Raw genomic sequence first — 14,558 nt, forward strand, 5'->3', positions numbered from 1 at the left:
TTGGGGATCCCTCGTGCCTAGTGTGCCCATCGAAGGACCATCTTCCTGCCGTCGTTAGGTTCCACCCTCGGGAATCCGTAGTGCCTAGTACGCGCATCCAAGAACACTCTTCTCGCCGTAGTTTTGTTCCGAAATCGGGGATTGCTAGAGCTTAGTGTGCCCTTCCAAGAACCCCTGTTCTGCCGTAGTTTTGTTCCACCGTCACACATTTCCTACAGCCTAGTGTGACTTTGCAAGGAGCCTTTTCCCGCCGTTGTGTCGTTCCACTCTTGGGGGTCTCTAGAGCGTAGTGCACCCTTCGAAGGACCCTCTTCCTGCCATAGTTTTGTTCCACCATCGGGGATCCATAGAGGCTAGAGCGCCCTTACAAGGACACTCTTCCCGCCGTAGTTCCTTCATACTCTCTGGGATCCCTAGAGGCTAGTGTGCCTTTCAAGGGACCCTCTTTCTGCCGTAGTTTTGTTCCACCCCCAGGTTTTCTAGAGCCTAGTGTGCGTTTGCAAAGGCCCTTTTCACGCCGTAGGTTTGTTCCACTATCGGGTTTCCCTGGAGTCTAGTGAGCCCTTCAAAGGACACCCCTTTCGCCGTAGTTTCGTCCCAAAATCGAGGATTCCTAGAGACTAGTGCATTCAAAATCCTCTTCTCGTTCCCGAATGGCTTCCTCAGCTCGGCAAGCAGACTGTTGCATACCGACCTACTAACTCTCTCGTACAAAGCACTATGAACTGGCACACACGCGCCTCACAGCTTCATCAACCATCACTTCTGCCCGATGGTCATTGCCGGCCGCGACACTCGAGCCACGCGCTCACCAACCGGTCGCGGCAGCCAGCGTCTCCGCATCTCTCCACGCCGTAATTTTGTTCCACCATGGGGGATTCCTAGAGCCTAGTGCGCCCTTCAAAGGACCCTCTTATTCCTACAGTAGTTTCGTTCCACCCTCGGGGATCCGTAGAGTCCAGTGCGCGCATCTAAGGACACTTCCTGCCGTAGTTTCGTCCTACTCTCAGGGATCCCTAGAGCGCCTTTCAAAGGACCCTCTTACTGCCGTAGTTTCGTTCCACCCTCGGGGATCCGTATAGACTAGTGCGCACTCCCAAAGGAACTTTTCCCTCCGTAGGTTCATTCCACCTTCAGGCATCTCTAGGGCCTAGTGTGGTCTTCCAGGGACCGTCGTTCTGCCGTACTTTTGTTTCACCTTCAGAGATTTCCTAGAGCCTAGTGTGCATTTGCAAGGACCATTTTCACGCCGTAGTTTCGTTCCACTATGGGGAATCTCTCGAGCCTAGTGCGCCCTTCAAAGGAAACTGTTCCCGCCGTAGTTTAATTCCAAAATCGGAGATTTCTAGAGCCTAGTGCGCCCTTCAGAGGACCATCTTCTCGACATAGTTTTATTCCACCCTCAGGGATCCCTAGAGCCTAGTGCGATCTTCAGAGGACCCTCTTCCTGCCGTAGCTTCGTTGCACCCTCGGCGATCCCTAGAGCCTACTGCGTCCTTCAAAGGATCTTCCCTCCATGGTTTCGTTCCACCTCGAAGGTCCCTAGAGCCTCGTGCGCCATTCCAAGGACCATCTTCCCGCTATAGTTTTGTTCCACCATCAAGGAACCCTGGAGAATAGTGTGCCCAACCAAGGACCTTCTTCCTGCCGTAGTTTCATTCCAGCCTCGGAGATCCGCAGACCCTAGTGTGCGCTTACAGGACCCTCTTCCGGCCGTAGTTTCGCCTTCGAAGATCCCTAGAGCCTAGTGCGCCCTTCAAAGGACCTTCTTCCTACTGTGGTTTAGTTACACCCCCGGAGATCCCGAGAGTCTAGCGTGCCTTTTAAATGACCCTCTTCCCCCCGTAGTTTCGTTCCACACTCGGGGATCTATAAAGCCTAGTGCGCCCTCTCAAGGACACTCTTCCCGCTGAAGTTCCGTTCCGTTCTAGGAGATTCCCAGAGCTTAGTGCACCCTGCAAAGGACTCTCTTCCTGGTATATTTTTGTTCCACCCTCGGGGACGTATTTTCATTTCACCATCGGGAATGCCTAGAGCCTAGTGCGCCCTTCAAAGGACGCTCTTCCCGCCGTATTTTCGATCCAGCATCGGAGATCCCTAAATCCTAGTGTGGCCTCCAAAGGACCCTCTTCCCGTAGTATTTTCGTTCCACACGCGGATATCTCTAGCGCCTAGTGTGCCCTCCAAAAAATCCTTTTCCTGACGTAGTTTCGTTCCACCCTCGATGGTCCGTAGAGCCTAGTGTGCCCTTCCAAGGACCCTCTTCCCGCCGTAGTTTTGTTCCGCCATCGCAGATTTACTAGAGCCTAGTATGCCTTTCGAAGCACCCCCTTCCCGCCGAATTTTCGATCCACCATCGGATATCGCTAGAGCCTAGTGTGCCCTCCAAGGGACTTTCTTCCCGCTGTAGTTTCGTTTCACCCTGAGGGATCCCTAGGACCTAGTGCGCCCTTCAAAGGACTCTCTTCCCGCAGTAGTTTTGTTCCGCCTGCGGAGATCTCTAGAGCCTAGTGTGCCCTCCAGAGGACCCGCTCTCCGCCGTACCTTCGTTCCATCCCCAGGTATACCATAGTGGACCCTCTTCCTGCCGTAGTTTTGTTCCAACCTCGGGGATCCCTAGAGCCTGGTGTGCCCCACAAAGGACGCTCTTCCTGCCGTAGTTTCGTTCCACCCTCGCATATTTCCTAGAGGCTAGTATGCCTTTTGAAGGACCCCCTTCCCGCCATAGTTTCGTTCCACCCTCGGAGATCCCTAGACTCTAGTGTGCTCTTCAAGTGAACCTCTTTCCGCTGTAGCTTGTTTGCACGCTCGGGGATGCCTAGAGCTTACTGCGCCCGTTTTTCGCCCGATTTTCTTTTCGCCCTCGGAGATCTATGTAGTCTAAAGCGCTTTTAATGGTTGCTCGTTCCGCCGTAGTTTTCGTTCCGCCCTATTTCCCCATTTCCGCAGTTTTCTCGTTTGGGTCCGCCCTCTGGTGTCCGGTGGTATCTAAAAGCGTCAGAAGATCTAGCTCAGGCATTTCATACCACACAGACAGGAACACACATATCCTGTGAGGTTCCCTATCTCTTACGTCTTAGACTAAACAGCTCAGTAGTCGTCTGATTCCAAACCGGCTTTTTTTTCGCTCTTTCTCGAGAGTAGCCAGATATCCAAAACGATCCTCTTTCCCCTTATTTGGGCATGACAGCATACTGTCATTCCGACGGCCCTCTCTTCGGTCCTCGAAGCACACTCTACGGTACAAGCTTCAATTACACAAGGGCACGTTGAACTACCCTCCAGCTAGAGTGCCTCAATAACAGCTTCTCTGTGTGGGGTTAGGGCATCCGCGTCGTCCGCTACAGTGTCCTCATGGTAGATCCCATTTGTTCCCACAGTCGCCACAGATCCCACAGTTGGCTGTACACAGTTGCCTGTTGCACGTAGCGTGTCGTGGGGGCTTCCAAAGTAGCGTGCGCAGAGCCTCCTCATTGGTGTTCCCTGGTAACATGGCCCTTACAAGACCATCTGCAACCTATGTCTCACCCTCTGTTCATTCGTCACTTTCCCCAGTGACTTTTCTCTTCCCTCGAGTACCACAGTGCGTCTGCTTTATTTCCTTCTTCCATGCTTCTAGCGCTCGGGTGGCCAGCGGGGCAGTGCCGTGTAATAAAAGTGTGTCTGGCCATTAAGCGGAGGCTTGACCTGTCAGTCAGAGCTGGGTGCCTTTCATTGATGGCCGTGTTGTATGGAGGCCGCCATGTCACCAAAATTTCCCCCTTGTGGCGATGTTCCTTGGAACAGCGACGCCTAGATTTGGTGACATTCGTTTCGTGACTGATCCGTAAGACTTTACAGTATGTCATTCACACATATAGCTTAGCAGTTAGCTGCTACCTCAGCTGTCTGCTGTCAGTTTGCTTACGTTTAACGTGATTAGAATTATGTTAACGTGACCTTGTTACTTATTGTAAAGCAGCATGCACACAATTTTATACTGCTGGGTCGTTTGACAGCCTGGGTGCTCAGTATAAAACATACTATACTGCACCGGGGTACCGCCCCGTCAGAGCGCGCGACTTTCATGTTCTCACCACAGTGGCATTCCGTCGTCCAAAGCACACGATAAATCAGGAGGCGTGGCTTTTCCGTGTCACCCTATTGGTTGCCGGTATCGTTCTCGGCAGCTCTCGCAGAGGTCGTGAACGGAGTTCGGCATGGCATTTTTTATTTTATTTTTTTGCTCGACGTCTCTTCTCTTTCAATGCCGGAAATGCGCGACTATTTCCGCCACCCGCTAACAACGTCGCGTCGGGCGTCGACAAGTGAGAACTGGCCCTTACTCATTTCCACGATGTACCAATGTGCTTGCATTTTGAGAGAATATATGTCAGGAACTATCTCGTTTGAACATATTTTTCAAAGAAAGTTCAAGAAGCCAGCTACTTAGCCCATGACTTAGCCGATAGAGGGTAGGTGATATGTAACACTGCTGCTCGACGAATGGGCGATTGTTTCCCAGCATGCGTCGCCCTGAGTCTATTCACCGCAATTTCAGTCGCGATTAAAAATATTTAGTTTTTTGTCGCACATAAAATTTCCAGCTTCCAGGAATAGGCGTTCGAATGCAGCTGCCAATATTAAGAGCTTACCTGCTGCTTTACAGTACGTTTAAAAGTTCATACCGGCAGGCGTCTGTGTACGAAGAAGCTGTCTTGCCGCTCTCCAGGCCGATCATTTCTGCCAGCAACCATTTCTGCTACATTTCTACAGTTCCGAGTCTTCCCAACATACCACTCTTCATGCAGAAGGCGTGGGTAAAAGTGGCCGAAAAATCCATTTGGTATGTCCCCAGATATATCCGTTTCAATCCAAACTAATCCAGTTTCTCAAACATGGTGGCATCCAGTACATAACGGTGAGGTATGTCTACTGACTGGCATGTAATAACAGGGAACTGTATTTTATTTTTATTTTATTTATTTTTATTTATTTCGAAATACTGCGAGCCACGCAGTGGCCCAAGCAGGAGGGAATACACAGTGTAACCAAGGGAAAGGAACAAGTTCACACGTACACACACAAAAGAGAACACTCTTGCAGGCAAGCAGTGCAAATGTCGTCGACAAGCTCTTCGAATACTGCAACACTTTAACTCCGAAAAATACCCAGAGGCAACGAATTCCACTCAGGAACAGTACGAACAAAAAACGAATTTTTAAATGTTGAAGTACGAGCGAATATTATTTTAAAGGAAAGGGGGTGAAGATGGCGCGTCTACCGTGGTTGGTGGAGGGGTTCTAGGCACTGTAATCTAAAGTTACTTCTCGATGTCTCAAACAAGAACTTCAGTCGTGCAATTTTTCTTCTTGTCTTCAAGGGCGTAATATTTCGCGTAAACGAGTCTCGTCTACTGTATGCATTAAAAATAAAACGCACAACTTTCCGTTGTACTGCTTCGAGTTTATTGATATCAACTTTAGTGTGTGGGTCCCACACGATAATAGCTTTGACCTTATGATGGAATTAAGAGCCAATATCTTGACATCAGGCCGGGCTTTTCGAAGTTTCTTTTTCAGATACCCCAGTTTACGCATGGCGGCAGTGCAAATTAAGCTAATGAGTCTAAACCATTTTAAATCAGATGTAAATGACACACCAAGGTATTTAAATCCCTTCACCTCCTCTACTGGAACATCCCCAATGAAGTAACTGAACTGAATTGGTTGCCTATTCGTCGTGATTCGGAGAAGAGCAGTCTTATCACAATTAAGCCTCATACCCCATCTCTCACACCAATCGGAGGTGCCAGCTAGACTATGATTCAGCAGAACTTGTTCATGGGAATAAACTGGGCAATACAACAGACAATCTTCTGCAAACAAATGTATTTGGACAAATGGATTTGGCACCACTCCGGAGCTGACAACATCAACAATATCATTAATATAAATCAAAAATAATAAAGGTCCCATAACACTGCCCTGTGGAACTCCCGAAGTAACAGATAAAGTATCAGAATGCCCATTTCCACCGATTGTATCTCATTACGGCCGAAGTCTCATTACGGCCGATGTCTCAATACGGCCGAAAGTCTCAATACGGCCGATAATCCTTTAATCCCCAAGTGTCTCATCACGGCCAAAGTCTCAATACGGCCGAAGATGTCTCATAACGGCCAAATGTCAAAATGTGTATTGTAACCTGCATTGATATGCAATGTCGCAGCCAGGTATGGATATATATTCAGCAGGGTATAAGCCATGCACTGTGCCCTTAGGGCCCTTATCATATTTATATACACATATTGCGAGACAAACGGTATGTTATCATACCACAGCACAATGCAACATATTGTGTAATGTGTACTCCCACAAGGTAGTGTAGGCCGTGAAGCAGGCTACTATGTGGAGTTAGCTACTTGTAGAGAGCTAGATGAATATTGGCTTTGTTGTGACGCTTTTGGAGCCATCCTACAGTCATTGGCCATGACAGAGCACCTATCTCAGTCGATGTCAGTTTATTTCCATTCGCCTTACAATGATACAAATCTTGCTTCTGGAATGAGTAAACCTGCAAGAAGCGATGAGCAACCATGAATAGGCTAGAATACTAAAAAAACCAACAACAAGCATTTGTCTCTACATGGCTCGTTTTAATGTGCACAAGCCGCACACGTGTTGATACGTGTCTGCTATTTCATACAAGGTTAACATAAATATTCATTTAGACAAAAGAATGACAAGCCTTAAAAATGTGACTTCCAGGTAAACACAGAGCATGACCATGATATGAATATAGGTTCAGTAGTTCATTCCCTTAATGGAAACATGTGAATATCAAATAGTAATACATTACAATTCATGAAATGATGCATGCATAACTTTCCATTTCTGGTTTCTTTTTTATAAAAGTAGTGCACGAATTAACATTCGTGCACTACTACAAAATTTCTCACTTCACAACAGAACCTTATGATGATCTTAACAGCTCACCTCTTCGCCAGGACTCCCTGGGCAGCAACATCCTATTAGCCATGTTGTTGTTTTTCTTTTTCGGAATCCATCGTGCAGCCACATACCATGCCTGGAATGGAAAACCAGCTATAAATAACAATGTATTTGAATGACTTCCTCTTGAAGTATTTATTCTAATCAGATATGCTTTGTGCCTACTATGGTGCGCGAAGGCACATAAGTACAACATTTGCAGACGTTCGACGTAAGCAGTTCTTGGAGATCAATTCAAGTACGCCGACTTGCGCTTTTATTTTTGAAGAAATACGACGACAAATTTTAACAAATGAAATATGGCTCACAATGATACGAGTAAATGCTGCTGTACGGTGATGCATTTTCGGTATCTTATCGTCTTCGAATAAATTTGTTGTTCCTAAACGCGCAACCAACTAGAAACGGCGCAAACCTACGAACGGATACCGAGTTACATCTATTACAGGCACTTCAGCTGTTTTGATTAATTTAAATTACTCTTATGAGAATCCAACTATGTGTGGACAGCACACTACTAAGACAGGCAATCTACGAAAGCATTACTCACCAGAATTCCTGCTTGACTTGGTCAACACTGCGCGATATACGTTGGGGCTGTGGCGATTCATTCAACTCGATTTTTACCGGAACAACAGCCGCTGCTCGAAAGACAACGACGGAAAATAGAGAGCCGCTATAAAGTCCGCTAATTTGCACATTACAGCACTACAAAGCGATATATGAACACAACGTAAACAGCAACCACTCGCTCACACACAAAAGAAACGAGGTACCCAACGTTGCTAGACACCATCCGAACTCCGAAGTGAGAGTAGCAAAACAACAAGATATCAAAACACGAAAGGAAGAGTATTGATCCCCCCTCCTTCTATAGCATGCAAAACGTGATTTGCACTGAGATGAACATATATGTTCATGACGCGAGTAATTTTCACTTTTCACTGATCCAAAGGAGGTCACGTGGGATTGCTCGACGCTTGCGAAATCAACAATGAAAATGGCGAAACGAAACTTGTGAATCGTGCATTTGCTCTTCATGGTAGCTGCCAAAAAATCGAATCAAACTTATGGGACACTGGATTACAGGTATGTTGGCATCTTTTTCATTCCTGCTTATCATTACACTATACGTGAATACATGGGGTCATGTCATGGGTGTCATGTCTCACGATGCTGGGGAAGTAGTTGCATGGGGAAGTGTGCATGGTTCTAGACTTTTAGTTCTTGATCGCGTAATCGAAATATCGGCACCTCTCGCATTGTGGCTTGCATGTGACCAACCAAGTGCTGTTCCCTTACTAGCGTTTCCTACAAACGACAAAACGAAACATGTGGGAATGTATATTTTTGATTACTCATATGTAACAAGAAAATGTATCGTTTTCAGGTTGCTGCCACTACTCCATGTGCCCGCAATTGTCTTGCGTGTATGATTACACTAACGGCGTCGCCCACCACGGTGGAAGTGTTTTGCGTACACGCGTTTCAGCATGAAGCCTGCAGGTAACATCTGATGTTTACCCTTCGGATATTCTGAATTTACATATTGTAGCTTAGAGGAATTCCGAATGCCCAGAGTGACACACACTTTTAACATTGTGACATCAGTGCAGTGGCATAAGCTCTAATGTAGTGCCCCACGAAAATGAACAAGGGGTAGTGGTTTATCCAGAATCCCAAGCACGAGAAGGGTGTTGGAAAAAATTGTTGGAATAGTTACGTCATTACAGCTTAACATATCATTACAGACGTATCTGAAGCTGAAATCGCAAGGGCACCCCCTGTAGGGGGTGCACAGGCAAAAAAGTTAGGGGGGGTCTGGATAAAGCACTGACGAGGGGGACTCCTCCAGCCCATGTCAAGCCTCATAAAACACCTCCTGAAATAGTTTCCTGGCTATGCAGCTGCATTATTATGACGTAATTGTCATTGTTGTCCATAATTCTTGAATATGTTTCGAATATATGAAAAAAAAAGTCTGCTTGACAGCATATGTCTTATAGTCATCATCAAACAAGAGCATATGTCATTTTGTTCAGTGGCTTATGTACTTTTTTGTAAATTTCAGGTGGACGTAAATTGTAGAAGGCAGCTAGTAAGGGAGAAGATCATGGTCATAGGTCATGTGACTCCTGGAGCTCCCAGTGGGCTCCCTTGTGGAGTACTTTTCAGAACACACACACACACAGTTTGCTCACAGAACCAACGAGTAGGATGTTGCTTGAATACTGAGAGAAAATGGCGTAACACATACAAATATCGTGTGACACATATGACAATAAAAACATTTTTCACGAGGGATGCATGAAACACTGTCGCAATATTGTGTGCATGAACCATTGTGTGTGACACAAGCCGTGGGGGCACACCGCCTCGGCCACATTTTGGGAAGCATAAAACACAGTATATACAGAGCTACTATGGTGGATGCTTCTTTTTTCTTTTTGGCCGTTATGAGACATCTTCGGCCGTAATGATACTACCTTCGGCCGTATTGAGACTTTGGCCGTAACGAGACACTTGGGGATTAAAGGATTTTCGGCCGTAATGAGACTTTCGGCCGTAATGAGACTTCGGCCGTAATGAGACTCGGGCCGTAATGAGATGTTACCTTTCCACCGACGTCCCAAATCAACCAAAAGCTCATTCAATCCGAAAAAAATGTTCGGAGGTTCTGGGCTTTCGGTTGATCTGGGCACGCGGGTGGCAGTGACCCATATCCCCCAAATGCTCTTTTCATCCGAGCGCCCAGAACCACCACCAGCTCCGGTGGCGCAGCGGTAACGCGTGCGCTTGGAGACTGGGAGGTCCGCGGTTCGAATGGGGTTTTTCCTGGGTTTCCCTCAGATGTGTAATAGGCGTATGGCGGCACAGTTCCCCTGAAGTCGGCCCATGGACGCAGCTATCCTCCCCCCGAGCGGATTCCGCTCGGTCTTCCACTTCACCCTTTCCTCTCCTCCTCTCCACCACCTTTCCCTTCCCGAGAAACATGCCGCCTATTCAGGCAGGCAGACCTCTCGGGTTCCTCCCAACGACACTCCTCCTCCTCCTCCCCCCCCAGAACCACCGAAAGCGAGATACTTGAAAGGACACGCTTCCCCCGTTTGTCAGGGAGAGGAGGAAGACTGAGCGGTTTTTGGGTGTGCGGGAATCCAATCCTGCAACTCAGTCAGAAGTGAAGTTTGCAAAGGAAAGACTATTGATGTCGATCGCGTTCAAGCAATGACCCGATCCGAACAGAGAGATATTTTCCATGTGAGTGACCGGGCTCCAGGCACTGTGTAGATCATCATAGTGGAAAGCAAATACAGTCAACCCTCGATTTATGAACACCCTCGGTTACCCGAAAAATCGTTCATAAATCGAGGGATTCATAAATCGAAAATTCAGTTAACTGAGTACTATCGAGCAAATGCAACAGTATGTCCGAGTTGGGATTGTGTTTATAATGCCATATATTGTGTAATTTTGCTTTTGACCATGCCTTCTGCTGTATCAATCTCACAAAGAACAAACGTTAGCGCATTCACACTCTGTTTATTATTCAATACTAAATTGTTTAATTTTGCTTTGGACCATGCCTTCCGCTGTGTCAATCTTGGAAATAAGAGATGTCACCACATTCGCACTGGACTGGTCTCGGATTTGCTCCGGGATTTTTAACCTCCGTTTATTAATCTCTGGGTGACAGCGGCCACCTTCTTCATCAACTGTGGTCAGGAACACTTGGTCGCACCTTGTTCGACCCCGGAAAACCCGTTTGTTGTTCGGATTTCGAGGGGTTAAGAACCGAGGGTGCAATACCTGGAAATCGTTTTGTCCGTTCATGCGTCATTCATAAGACCACGGAATTATCCCTTTGAAGGTTTCTGTTGACCTCGAAACGATCCGTTCATAAATTGAGGGCAAAAACGCTGGGCAACTCCTAGTTGGTTCCCAGAAATTCCGTTCATTATTCGAATATCGAGGTTCATAAAACGAGGGAAAAATGAATGGAAAAAGTTTGGTTCCCCGTGCTCGTGTTCATAAAACGAGGGAATTCATAAATCGAAGGTTCATAGATCGAGGGTTGACTGTACTAGTAACAAAGCGCCCACTTCGCAGGTCTCGAAGAAGGTTACAAAAAGGACCTCCTCCTTTACTTTTCTTTTATGCGTTCAGTTAATACAGTTCAGACGTTCAGAAAACACGCTATTAACCGGCTGAAATAACGCCTAGAAAAACCTTGCAAACAGTATGAACGCATGAAACCAACATATCCTCTGAACTGTCGATCTCCTCTGAAGGCGCTTGAGGCTCTGAAAGCTGAGGCTCTGAAGGCTCTGAAGGCGCTTGAGGTGTGTTTTCCGCCGTCCCGCTAAATGTTCCAGCCGCAGAACATACCACTCCCACCATGCCCTTTTTCCGTGAATCATGACGCGGACTTCAATGACCTTCCGAAGATAGTGCTTCTTCCGTCAGCAGCGTGCATACCAATAAAATTCATTTTCGGGATACCTCTCCGTTCAGATCACTTCTTGAACGCGATCTCATTTGTATACACCGAGTGTCGTGTCATTTCTATCCAACTACGCTCAAGCTTCTTTAATGTAGATCTCGTGCATCAGCTCTCATATTTATATTAGTCATATATGTTACATCTCTAAGGAGAATTATTAGTAAGCAGGGGAACAAAGGAAGCTGTGCAAATCAACGGACCGCATACCTCACGCTACAGAACATTTCGAGCACCGGATGAGCAGCAGTCAGGAACCCACGTGACCCTCTCTGGCAAGTTGAAGGAAGTACAGCTCGAAGCAGAGTTAACTGGAACGCCACTTCGACCGCTGAATCGGGAAGAAAATCGCCCTAGCGGTGCTTAGGAGAAATAAAGGGAAATAATGTTTCCACTGTCCTACTTATGGCGAATTGGGGTGGTAATTTAATTACAACACTGCCTGGGGCTCGGAAATTGCTAGGTCGGCTCCGGAGCAGGATCATGTGACAGTTGCCACCCGAACATGAGTGCCAGGGATCTGGCAGTTACGATCAGGATCAGGCTCGCCTCATCCCTTTTGAATCAGGGCAGAGTTCGTACACTTGGATCACGCTAGGGCCATCGCGGTCGCCTGTCTTCGGGTTCCGTCGTCTGCTAAATCACGTGAACTTCGACGTGCGGTCCAATGAGAGCACTCGCCACCGTTGCAGTGCGGATTTGACGACACCGGATATAGTTGGGCAACCCGCTGCTCGATCGTTTCGAGACCGGACGAAAAAAGTAATAGCTGGGAAATTCCGGGCGCACGGAAAGTGCCACGCGAACATGCAAGATTGCTTGACTGCTCGAGATCTGGCAAAAAAAAAAGTTGCCATCAAATGATTACCCCTCGCCATGATGCTGCGAGGGTGTCCGCCTTGGCATGAGTTGTTGACTCGGCATTACTCTCAACGGTGGTTATCATCGCGATGTTTGTTTGGGTTTGAGACGATTATGTAAAGGTGTATGCTGGCCGATATCACGCGGATACGATGCTGTTATCTCATTGATACGCGCAAATGTGGACAGCAACTCCAATAATTTTCCACTAGACCGCGTGCATCTTCATTTGTTTTATCACAAATCTGAAAATGCCCCACTGAGCGAACGCGACCACTTTCGCGTGTATCAATGAGATAAAGGCATCGTATCCGTGCGATATCAGCCGGCATACACCTTCACATAGTCGCCGCAAACACAAACAAACATCGCGACGATAACCACAGCTAAAGGCAATGCCGAGTCAATAGCTCATGGCAAGGCTTACACCTCCACAGCAACAGTGGGACAGTCGGAACATTTGCCTTTATTTCTCGTAAGAGCCGCTAGGGTTGCTCTCCCCCGAGTTTAGCTCCGCCAGTCGAAGTGGCGTTCCAGTTAACTTTGCCTCGAGCTGTACATCGCATTCCCCCATAATTGGGAACCGCTCACCCTTCCTCCTCTCCCTGTTAAACGGTGGACGCGCGTCCTTTGAAGTATCCCGCTTTCGGTGGTTCTGGACGCTTGGATGAAAAGATCATTTGGGGGATATGGGTCACTGCCACTCGCATGCCCAGATCACCCGAAAGCCCAGAACCTCCGAATATTTTTTTGTGTGCTTTTGGTTGAAATGAGCTTTTGGTTGAATGGGGACGTCGGTGGAAATGGGCGTTTGGAGGATATGATCTGCTACCACTATCTAACCTCGTACTCTGTAAAGTGGGTGCTCACAAACACTAAGTCGAGAACTGAAGAAGAATTTCCAGCAACCCGCGTTGGTTGTTCAACGATTTGAGAAAGCTCATGACTAATGAGTAAACGTCATATCAAAACAAATATCTGCATTCGTGTCCGCGGTCACCGTGGTACAATTTGTCCAATCAACACGGGGAAGATTGAAATCTCATGCAAGAATAAATAAATCTGTGATATCCAGTGTCAATTACGTCAGCACCGCCGCAAAGCTTTGGTAGCTTATCCAATATCACTGCGCCGCTATTCCCTTGATATACTACCTAGTGTTCTCGACTGCGCGGCGTTCCTTTGTGTGATCGTGTTTCACTCTTCCTTTACGAAATAAAGTAATACGGGGTGCCGTGTGATGAGCTTTCATCGCACGTTAAAGAACCCTCAGGTGGGCAAAGCAACCCACAGACTGACCGCTGTGGCGTCGCTCATGATCTCAGTTGTCTCGCGACGTAAACACCCAATTATTAATTAGATGTGCCCCAAAGGTCGATAAACACACATACACTTTCATGATCTTCTATTTGCTCCAAGGGAAAGGCACAGAAGTCAGACTTAACAATGATAGCAACACCGCCACCTTTTGTAGCTCGATCCCTTCGGAAAATACGATAAGAGGAAGGAACTACATCACTGTCCTCGTGAAGCCATGTCTCCGTTAACATCACGACATGTGGGTCATACAAGCTTAATATTATCTCAGTAATTAATATTAATTCTGTGGTTTTGGAGAAGAAACTCCTCTTGGGGTTGCGGCCGTCATTCAGCAGCAGCACTACTTGGCGAAGACTGCATTTTTACTCTCCTGTTCGACCTGGACCTATTTGGACCTGTGATTGGCTAGGCACCTGAAAAAGATCCACTGGAGCTTCAGGTATATGCTCCCTGTTATCACGCGGCACTATATGGTGGGGTTGCAACGGTAGCGCCACGTACATAGCGGGAAAACGGAACTGGGCAAAGTCATATATGCTACTGAGTCATGCTGGCATCAGGAAATGCCATTCGACGCACACACCCCGCCCTCCTCGGTAGCTCAGTCGGTAACGTGGCGTGTCGCGGGTTCAAACTCGGCCGAGGACGGTAGCAACGTGGGGAGGTAAACATTGCTTCCAACACCGTGTGTCGGAGATTTTCGGCGCACGTCAAAATATATCCGAAATTATCCGCAGTTCTACCCTGCGGCACGTACAACATGTCGCCATACAAGAAAGAAGGAAGACAACCCTTACGTGATCGGCATCATTATTATACGCAACTATTTGCACACTCCCAACATTACCTCACACAAAGTTTCGAAGGTGACAAGCAGCATTTTTATG

Source organism: Ornithodoros turicata, chromosome 2 (genome assembly GCF_037126465.1).
Source record: "Ornithodoros turicata isolate Travis chromosome 2, ASM3712646v1, whole genome shotgun sequence".
NCBI classification, from domain to species: domain Eukaryota; kingdom Metazoa; phylum Arthropoda; class Arachnida; order Ixodida; family Argasidae; genus Ornithodoros; species Ornithodoros turicata.